Source organism: Phalaenopsis equestris, unplaced genomic scaffold (assembly GCF_001263595.1).
Source record: "Phalaenopsis equestris unplaced genomic scaffold, ASM126359v1 Scaffold000002, whole genome shotgun sequence".
Taxonomy (NCBI): domain Eukaryota; kingdom Viridiplantae; phylum Streptophyta; class Magnoliopsida; order Asparagales; family Orchidaceae; genus Phalaenopsis; species Phalaenopsis equestris.
In genome coordinates, this window is record NW_018164444.1 from 12,651,434 (window position 1) to 12,662,382 (window position 10,949).

General features: G+C 31.5%; 1 long non-coding RNA gene across 2 annotated transcripts; it reads left to right on the plus strand.

Annotated features, from left to right (window-relative positions):
* The first annotated feature begins 209 nt into the window (after window positions 1-209).
* Window positions 210-10,545, plus strand: LOC110037121. 2 transcript variants are annotated; one of them, XR_002295294.1, is made up of 4 exons: window positions 210-247; window positions 9,968-10,046; window positions 10,139-10,184; window positions 10,278-10,545. It is a non-coding gene; the product is annotated as an uncharacterized LOC110037121 (long non-coding RNA). The 2 variants fall into 2 exon arrangements; XR_002295293.1 differs by lacking the exon at window positions 210-247 and adding an exon at window positions 1,368-1,451.
* Window positions 10,546-10,949: the final 404 nt, after the last annotated feature.

The following is a 10,949-nucleotide window of genomic DNA, read 5'->3' on the forward strand; positions in this document are numbered from 1 at the left end:
TATTGTGTTGTCATTTTTGTTATATGATTGTAATTTATTACATCGGGGCTCGCAGGGCATGAAGTTTGTGTTATAAATGTGACCCCCTTTGCTCAATGTATCTTTTACCTCCAAGTTATTTGCTTCAAAATTCTCATGGCCCTAAACTATTAGCTCAGAATGAGAATGTTTTGTTTGCGTTTGTGAGCAACCTACCAAATTCTTTACAGGTTTTATTCGTTCTTGTTGAGGAGCTATCCAATCTCCTGTATGTTCTGCTCAAAGCTCAATTTTTGTAAATATACTCATTTTAAACCTTTTTATTTATATTTGGTAATTCATATTTTAACTTGGTCATTTAGTCATTTTGTGCACATATAAGTTTTTTTATTTTGTTCGGTTCAAGTCTTCCGTTAGTCGAAAGTTTGGTAGCACTTTGACGTCTTTCCCTCATAGTGGGCATTTTCAAGAGAGCTAGACTTTCCCTTCCGCCTACAAAGTGGCATGGTTAGTGTTTTGTCACACCATGACTGTGTTTTAATCTATCCGTATGGAAAATATGCATAAACTTTCAAGTACTTTCGTCAGAGAAATTTAAAATTTTTTTGCCATGTTAAAACAACACAAACATGTCTCTAAAACAAATTTTCCCGCAATTTTGGAAAATTACGAACTTTTGTTTAAGAAAGCGTTTTGATTTTTACGCCTCGAGGCTTTATACCTCGAGGTGTTTAAGATAGCGTCTCAATCAGTTATGCAAAAGTATAATATATTATATTCTACTATTATATATTATAATGTATCATACTATATTATATGTAATATATCTGATGTCTCAAAATAGTCAAAAGATATTTTAAGCGCGATTACTTAATTATGTTATTGATTTGTTATTTTCTTTCAAATTATATTGTATTTAAGATTAATGTTTATGATAAGTAAATCATTGTGAATGAATAATATTTTAAGTTGCCAATGAGATAGAATTAGATGTAATAAATAGGATTCTTCTTTTGAAAATGTTTAAAGCAAGGATGTGGCGACTATGGGTTTTGAACTTCATTGATTATTTATATTCTAAGTGAATGTTTATTTAGAATCACATTTAAATTTTTTCTTTTATATGAAAATTTAAGATTAAGATTTGTGCTTTATTTCATTATAATAATATGCTAAATCAATATATCAATAGATTGTCATATTTATAAATTATTTTTACTTTTTTGAGTTCTTTTCCTTTTTGAGGCTTACACCTCGATTCAACTTGAGGCTTGCGTTTTGCCTCACTAAGGCAAAAAATGTATCGGTTCTCAATTTCTCTCTTTTAAAATTTGAAGTGAACAGGTGCGTAATATCAAACCTATTTTCCTGCTGCATTTGAACAACACAAACGGATCCTTAATGGTTCTTGTGTATACTTTATTCATGAGACCAAATTTGAGAAGACAAAGTGACGAATCTGTGAAACAAAGGTACAAATATATGTTATATTATTCTCGATTTTTTCTCTTTTTTGTAAAGAGTGAAATTAAGTGTGAGTGACTGAGGCTGCTGAAATTTTGAGGGAGGAGGTAATAACTCAAGTAGCAGAGAGGTATTTGATGGTAATATTGTAGAGGCTGTTGGATTTCTGTGTGGAGGGATGGTGTGAGGTTAGAAAAAGAGGTGGGTTTTGGTGTACCAAGTAGGAGATGAGCCAATGAGCTCATGGTTGGTGGCTATTTGGATTCAGATGGTCGGCCAGAGGAGTTGTAGATGGTTTTATTCAAATTGTAAGGTTGCAACTGGGTTTTTGGGTAGGGTGGTGAGTTTTGTGGCTGTTGGGAAGTATTTGGTGGCAAGTCGGTGGTTTTACGAGCATGTAGTGGGTTTGTTGAGGCAATGGGGGCGGGGCTTGGGATTATGAGATGCAGACGTCGGACTTGGTCAGCTATCGAGGGAGAGGAGTGCGGGGAGATTCGAGAACTGATGTTGCTGTGAGAACAAGAAAGAATGGATTTTTTTTTTAGTTTTCGTGTGAGGGGAGTGATAAAATAGGTTGTGTGAGTGCAGGGAGATTCAAGAATGTAGAGGGTTTGTTGAGGCAGTTGGTAAGTATTTGGTGGCAATTCGGTGGTTTTACGAGCATGTAGAGAGTTTGTTGAGGCAATGGGGGCATTATGAGATGCAGACGTCGGACTTGGTCAGCTATCGAGGGAGAGGAGTGCGGGAAGATTCGAGAACTGATGTTGCTGTGAGAACGAGAAAAAATGGGTTGTTTTTTTTTGTTTTCGTGTGAGGGGAGTGATAAAATAGGTTGTGTGAGCTTTCAGGCAAGTGTCGACAGGGTTGGGTTCAAATGGAGAAGGATGGGTTCGACTGGTGCATGGAAGAACGATCGGTTTCAAACAGGGAGGAATGAAGGGTTCTTCAACCTGCTACAATGAGAAAGAGTTCATGAACGCGAGGGAGCTCAGTGGTGTTGTTTTGGTCTTTGTTGGAGCTCAAGGATGGGAGTATGCCTGCACCATGGATTGGGTGGTGTTGCACTTCACGATGTTCTGAGAACTATAAAAGGTATAGGAAATCAGGAGAAGAGAGTTTGGTTCCATCAGGAGTTGCCGGGAGTAGCGAGATTTGTGTAATAATATATTAGATCTCTCGTATATTCTGGTTACAGCTTTTCCTCGAATTATGCATTGTTTTGACATTTTCTTTGCATCGAAATACATGCAAAATCTGTATTTTGCTCGTGTTGTAGATAGACCAATATAAGTGTTTTTTCTTGGAAATTTTCATGTCACAATCATGCTTGTGTATGTTTTACGAACGGGTGTCATTTGAACAACTTTTGTAATCAAGGCGATTTGAGCCTTATTCAAGTGACATTTTCTTGTTTTTTGTTTTCATTATGTTTTCTACTTTTGATAATGTAAGGCTCTTTGGCTAAACTTAATGGTTTGGATGCAATGGGGTTGTCTGTTTTGCCATCAGGCGATATTTTGGGTCGTTTCAAGTGTGATTGAGACATTTCAACCATGATTTACTTTAGACCATATTCAATGTTCATTTCTGTAATGGGTTTGACATTTTCAAGTGGTGAAACTTGTATCGAGGTCAACATATATGATATGAGCAATAATTGATCTTAGCACAAGAAAATACTATTGAAATTTCATATTAACGCTTGACAAGGATAAATGGATAATGAAGATTCCAAAATCAACTTCAAAAAGTTTGGATAAGGCTAGTAATGCTGGTGATATGGTATTATATTAGCATAAACTGGTCTTAGCACTATAAGAAAGCATTGAGGAATTTTCATCTCAGCCTAGATGTTTTAAAGATCAAAGTGTTGCTTCACAGTGATCCGTGCTTTCAAGTACAAACACGTTTCATGTCACTTTGATTCTCCAACTTAGTTTTTAGTCTCAATAGCGGCATCTATTGCTTAACATCATTAAAAATAGTTTTTAAGTATGATCATATGACCACTCATATGAACATTTACAAAATTGGTTATTTAAAGTCGCAAAAAAGCTCTTTTCCTCTATAAAATTGTGTTTTAACCTTGTTAGCAATCATTCCAGTCTCGTTTAGTTGCTTGATTTCGTGATGTCACCTGGATGTTTATTATCATTTTTGGTTCATGGCAATGGTTTCCCACAGAGAAGATCAAAAGCATGACCGATAGCATCTCACCTATTTCAGTCTTATGATTTAAGAATAAGTTTTCCACATTCATTCAACATGGAACATCAAAGATATTTGAATTTGTTATAGATTTAGACATGTTTCATTTTACTTTTCAAAACAAATTTTTTGGATCTTTCAATGGCTTACCGCTTACCTCATTAGCCTTATTCTGTTGTTCCTAACAAAACCAAATAACTCGTTAAGTTCCAACAAACATGTAGGATTGAAAGGTGGACTAGATTATATTAATAAAAATATCTAGTTTGATGTAATATTGGATGATCTGGAATCGGGGCAGTGATTCTATGAAGTGATTGAAAAATTAGGTTAATCTGTTAATCAATTCAGGCATTCAATGTTTTTGGCGGATTCACCTTCTACGCATTATTTGGATGATGCAAGTTTGAGTTTCTGATGCAAAAAAAATAAAAATAAAAATAAAAATAAAAATAAAGACAATCTATTCAAGAGAGGGAATATAGATTCGAGGCTTGCTTCTTGGAACTGATGCCCTTGGTTTTTTGGATGAACTTGGATTGCATGCCAAAGGCGGAAGAGAAAGTGGGCTTAGGTAAGGGCATCTTCAGTTGAATCCTAGTGGGAGAGATAGGAGATTGAGGAAACATTAGAGAAAGGAGATTGAGGAAACGTTTACTTCATTTACTTTTAGCCTAATTCTTACATCCCAAAGTCCCTTGTTTATAGAAAAAGAAGAGTCCAATGATTTTTTTTCCATTTTTTAAATCAAATGTGCTAATTTATAAATTCTATTACTAAATTCTTTACATTCATTTAAGTTATATGGATAACCATATAGTTATTAATTTAGAAATAAGATCAACGTGTCTAATGAGGTTATTATTAATTAAATGATAACTTGAGTTATTTTTTTTTATTCAGGCTAAGTAGCTTGCCCATTTGATGTGTCCATCCCATATGATGTTTTTTTTTTCTTGACACAATCTATCTAGATGATTTATTTGGCTGAACCCATCTGTATCATGCCCATTCTTTTAATGTGGCTATCATGTTTTTATTTATAACAAATTGATCAATTTTGAGTGAAGCTGAAGCTAAGATACTATCCCAAGTAGTGAATTGTATCTGCATAAAAGAATTAGAACAAACTTTTTTTAAACTCCTTTTAAGCACATTAATGAAAGTTTGTTGTCTCATTTAAAAACATCAAACTTGCTCCGACATTTTGTCTTCTTACATGGGTATATGATTGACCTCCTTTTAGATTCACCATATGGTCCATTCTGGTACTTTGTGATCCTCTTAGTCTCTTGCGTGAACTATGGAGTCCTTTGAAACAAAAAAAATGTTTGCTGATTTGCCTCTTCATCATCTCTTTTTATAGATCAACTCTCATTTTCCTTATGTTGTATTGATGATACTAACTTTGTAGTAAGCTTGTCAAAAGCGACGATCATGGTACCTGTTACATGTTTGAACTCAAATAAAATTCATCTTATTCTTTTAAACTTATCTTGACTATATTTTCTCTTGATTTATGAATTTTTTTCTTAAAATTTTCTAGGCATTATCTTTGTCATGCATAAAACATAATAAAATATTTATAAATTCAAACTGTCTATGACACTAAATTTGATTTGGAATTGAGGTGTGCAGAGGACTTGTGGAAGTGGTAGGAAAACTACAGAGGACTTGTGGAAGTGGTAGGAAAACTACGGGATGGATGTACCAAGGAAATTTGGTTAATCCACTAATCTAGCATAAGAAATAGGATTTTCGAAAAAACCTTGGTGCCTGCCAAACGAGGAAGATAGATATAAGGGCCTAAGTAAGAGCCTCTTATGTCCATTCCAATTGAAAAGAAATTGAAGAGGAATTTACTACATTTATTTTTAGCTTAAGTTTTACATGCCTTATATTCATACCTAATAGCCAATCATGTTCGTCTACAATTCCAACTAAATGTATTAGTTTAAGAATCTTCATCCTTAATTTCCTACCTCCTTTTAAGCTATGGATAACCATTGCTTAAATTAAAGGGAATGTTATGAATTTGGTCTACCATGAAAAAATATGTAGAGAAAATTAGGAGAGGATATTGAGTTATTTCCTTGTTTTTCTCTACGTGAACTATTCTCCTATACTAATTTTCCCACCTACTTCTAATTTTGACAATTCCCTTTGTGATTTTTTTTTACAATTTATCCTCCTGAAGTTGAACTTGAATGCATGCACAAGTGATTTCTGAAAATGTAACATAATTCAATCTCTGCTTTTTTCTGCCTAATGTTTGTGGTGTGATGTTTCATTCTTACGCAATAATAAAAATTAGATTTGTTTCATGTCATTTCAATAAGGTTACTAATTGTAACTAAATAATTATCACTTAGATAGAGCATCCGATTATACACGAAAAAATATTTACATTGATGTTTTAAAGTGCGGAGCACAATTTGATATGCATTATTTTATTTTTTTTATCATTGATGTACAAAGCAAAGTGAAACTTTTACTAATTAGAGTTCTTATAATTTGTTTATTTTGTAACAATTTTTGAGCTAATATAATTTTAGTAAAAAATGTAAAATCTGAATTATTTAATAAATGAATAAACCTTGATATGAAATAAAAAAAATACATACGACATTTGACAATGATTTTCAACAGTAAACCAATAAATATATCATTATATCAATTTCTATATTATATAAGAATTAATAAAAAAACCAAAAGTAGTCTATTAGTTTGATATAAAATGTAGGAATTTCAAGATAAAAAAATGGTAAACATATTTAATTAGCACAAAAAATATAGTTATATTTAGTTGTTCTTTCTTTTATTCAATCTCTTCATTTTTAAACTTTCAAAACTTATTATATTTCCGGGTCATCAATCTGATCTTCTGTTTCTTAAATAACAATAGAATTAGATGTTAGTCGAAATGAACTAGCTATCATTGTGGATGAATCTTACCTTATCTTTGACCTCTTAAATCTTATATATCACTTTCAATGACCTTCTCTTACTGTGTCTCTTACGTGTCTTGAACTTAGGCCTTCATTAAGAAAGCATTCTTTCAACATTTTCAATCTTCCAATTATCCTCTTACAAAATTAGTAATAAAATTTAGACTAATTTGACCAGTAACATCATTTAAATCAAATTTCTTTTTAAAGTTTGATTGGACTTCTTCATAAGTACTTAATTATTTGGATGTTTTTGATTCAATTGATTTCTCTTTTTTTATGACTTTGTGAAAAACAATCAAAATGAAATTTTTTAAAAAATGTGTATTGTTTGGTATATTTAAAATTAATAATTCTTTAACCTTCACGAAGAAACTTCAGTTCCTCTGACGGGCAATATCATTACAAGTCAATCTAAAATTTTAATTGCAATGTTTATAAAGTTGTGGTTGACACTTATCTTTCTCAAATAATATATTAAATTTATAATACTATATTCAACCAAAAAAAAATTCATATCAATAAAAAGTTAAAAATATTGCAAAATTCAATTAGTAATTTTATTTAGAGATTTTTAATCACTATTGGAGATGGCAAACTCAGTCACAAAGAGGTCACCGACATGATTGTAAATAAAGAGCTCCTAATCTATATTCATTCTCTCTTTTGGGTCTCAAACTAATTTTCTAATGGTTACATTTTAAAAAAAAATTGGGTTAAGATAGTAGTTGTCCTGATATGATTGTTGGAGTTGACACCTCAATCTTTTACCATTGATATAGGTAGCTTGTTCTTTTCTTTTTTCATCTTTCCTCGAAATGTACCATTAATCACATCATTGGCCTTATCCATTGAATCATAAACATAGCCTATGACTGGCACCTTGTTCTTGCCTGCTAACTTGAGTACCATTCTTAAAAATGTAGTTTTATGAATGATATGCTCAAATTTTTATTATAATTAAACTTTAAATCTGGATTTATTTCAATCTTCGTGTCAAATATATGCCTTCAATTTACTTTTTTTGCTTGTTTATGCTTTCAAGAGATTGAAATAGGTAGCAAAATATGTGGTACCTAACGTTATCAATTTTACATCACTAGTGTTTTATTTTATCTTGTTAAGTGCATCTTCATGATTATATATAAATCCATATAATTTTATGGTTGTCCTAATTATTGCTTTTCACTTTATTATTTTTCCTTATATCTCCAACATTAGTTCTACGTAGTGGATTGTATATGACGTCGCAGATAGTTTTCTCTCTAAAATATTTGGCTTACAAGAACTTAAAATATGTTCACATTGTTATAAAAAATTAAATATATATAATATTATTAATTACTAACAAGAGCATAACTATAGTGGTTGTTGGTAACTATTTGGCACCAGAGTCTTTTCAATCTCTTCAATTTGGGCATCAATGAGCTTAAGAGCGTCAATGTAATTTTTGAATATTTAGATACAACAGTTGATTCCAGAAGCCCCATATATGATAATAAATGGACTAACAATTTATCCATTATTCCTATAATACTAGAATAGTAGATATTCACACTTTCCAAAAATCATAAAATTTTAAGCTCAAACTATATAATAAATTAAACATGATTCAAATGACTTTTGGACGAAGTAATATTTTTTTATTAATTTAAAAACCAAAATATATGTATTTATAAAAACATTATCAAATATTTCAAAATCACTAAATCAAAGTTCACAATTGTAGTTAGCATATAATAAATATGTAATTAGACATTGGGCATGAAAATAATCTCTTATGTAATCAAAATTAAACTTATCAAATTTTAATTGTGTTTATCATCCTTTAGAATACTGTTAAGTGAAACTCAGTTAAGAACATTAAAGAGTAACATATTAAGACGATTATGTTGGAATTTTCAATTGTTCATTTAGTTTTCTTGAACTATGCATCTTGAGCTTATCTTTAATTTACGGAGGCTCCAAATAATTCTAATGCTACATGCCTTCTTAGCCTTTCTTGTTAGTTTGAATATTAGCGTCATTAAATAGTTAGCAAATCATACTATGTCACTATAAAAGTTTTTTATTCATACCCTGTAAGTTAGGCGTTAAGGCTCATGTGTCATCCTATTACTCATTCCATCTATTATTTGGTTTTACATGAAAACAAAAATTTTTGTTTTCTAAGAGAGGCAATTGAGTTGTAACTATGGGTGATCAAATCATTAAAAGATGTGAACGTTTTAGATGTCTCAGGTCTATGATTCAAAGTGATTGTGATATAGATGAGGATGTTATTTGTAGCTCTAGTGGTAGACAAGTTTAGAGAGAGTCGTCTTAGATGGTTTGGTCACATTAAACTTCGACCATCTGATGATCCGGTTAGGAGAGCAAATGTTTTAGATTGTATTTATGATAAGAAAGGCAATGGTTGACCTAAAAAAACTTGGGATATTGTATAAAAAATGTTCTTAATCTATTAGAATTAAATGAAAATATGACACTCAATAGGATGTAAGGGAGAAAAATGATTCATGTAGCTGTCCAATTAGTGGGATAAAGGCTTGTTATTGTTGTTGTTGTTGTTGTAGGAGAGGCACCTGAGAGGAAAAAATGTTGTTTGTTCGTTATAGCCATTTGGTTCACCACCATCTCTCATCTTTTCTGCTACGCAATATAATAACGAACAGATAATTTTGTCCACACAGCTCCATTATATGCTTCACATCTGTATCATTCAAAAGTCACTGTCTATTAGTCTCTCTCCATCATTATCTCTTACCGCATCTTTTACTTATTATCCTGTCTCTCTTCTAAAAAATTTCTTCACATGCCTTCCATTGTTTTGTTATTTTGTTTACTAGTAAAAAAAGGCTTATTATTTAGGCAGATAGCTTAGAAAATTTCTAAACCACTAGGTTCCCCACCATCTCTCTTCTCCTTCTTCACTAGCAATGCAAATGAATGAATAGTATTATTGAAAATTTTATCATAATATGCTTTACAACAAAACCTTCAATTGGTCCTTACTGCCTGACTGCATTAAAATAAAGGATCTACGTACTGAATTTTGAGAACTGATTAAATTTGATACAATTAGACTGTGAATTTTGGAAATAGTAATTGAATTCCAATTTACATGCAAAGTTTTTATTGATCTCAAGCAAACATTAATAAGGAATAACTTTGTTACATTTGGTTGATTACACGGAGGTTTCTGTTAACTCGATCTTCCTTAAACTGTTTTTCGATGGGTCACCATTTCATTTTTATGAAAAATATGTCAATTTAAACATTATTAATCATATCAGCTGCAAGCAGTATGTTTTGATCAATTTGACATTTTGACTCACGGATGCCCTTCATTCCTTTCCTTTTTATAGGGCTTTGATGAGTACATGAATTTGGTTTTGGAGGATGCCGATGAACTAAACATCAAGAAAAATACAAGAAAACCTTTAGGTGAGGCTACTTTGCTTTTTTTTTTTTTAATCTACTTTCTTTTTTTTTTTATATTATTGTTTCTCCGTATGTGTTTGTTGCATTTTTTGCAGGGAGAATTCTCTTGAAAGGAGACAACATAACCTTGATGATGAACACGTAAGTAAATCTTTAACTTCTTTACTTGCACATCAATTCTCTGCTTTTATCAGCCCCTGCAACGCGTTTCTACTTAATGCTCTTATTTTACAGGGGAAAATGATCTCCGAAGCTGATTCTAGACATAATATTTTTCTGTGAGAATTGTGATCGTATGAACCTCTGTTATGAACCTGAACTTTTTGGTATATACTGCTAGACCATTAGGAGGTAGGAAATGGCTTAAAGGTGTCTTTTCTTCTCTTTATCTTTGCTCATGCTCAACAAAGCTGCCATCTGCTGGTATTGTATTGTATTTTATCTTTTTGTTTATTACAATCCATCTTTTTTACATTAGTGATATTTTGCATTCTATAGTCTATTAAATAACGCAATTTTTTTTCCGGGACAAGGGAAAAAAAAAAAAATTGAGCAGGGAATAAATCTCTTAGTTTTAGTCATCCCTTTGGTAATTTCAAATTTTGTTTTAATTTTTTTTTCTTAATTTATAATTCACAATCTTCAACACAGATTTTTAGTTTTTTATTATATTTTTGAACAAATGAACATCTTTCAATTCTAATATTAGGCATGCGGTTCTGAGGCAATGCTATCTGAGTTATTTTGTATGCTGTGTTTTTATATCCCCTGACTTGACCGCGGCTGTTTTTCTGCATGTTCTATGGTTTTGTGCTCCGGTGTAATCCAGCAAAATGTATGGTCTAGGTTTTTCGGGAAAGCTGGCATAGAATAAATTATTATATTCAGTCCGGATATATATATATA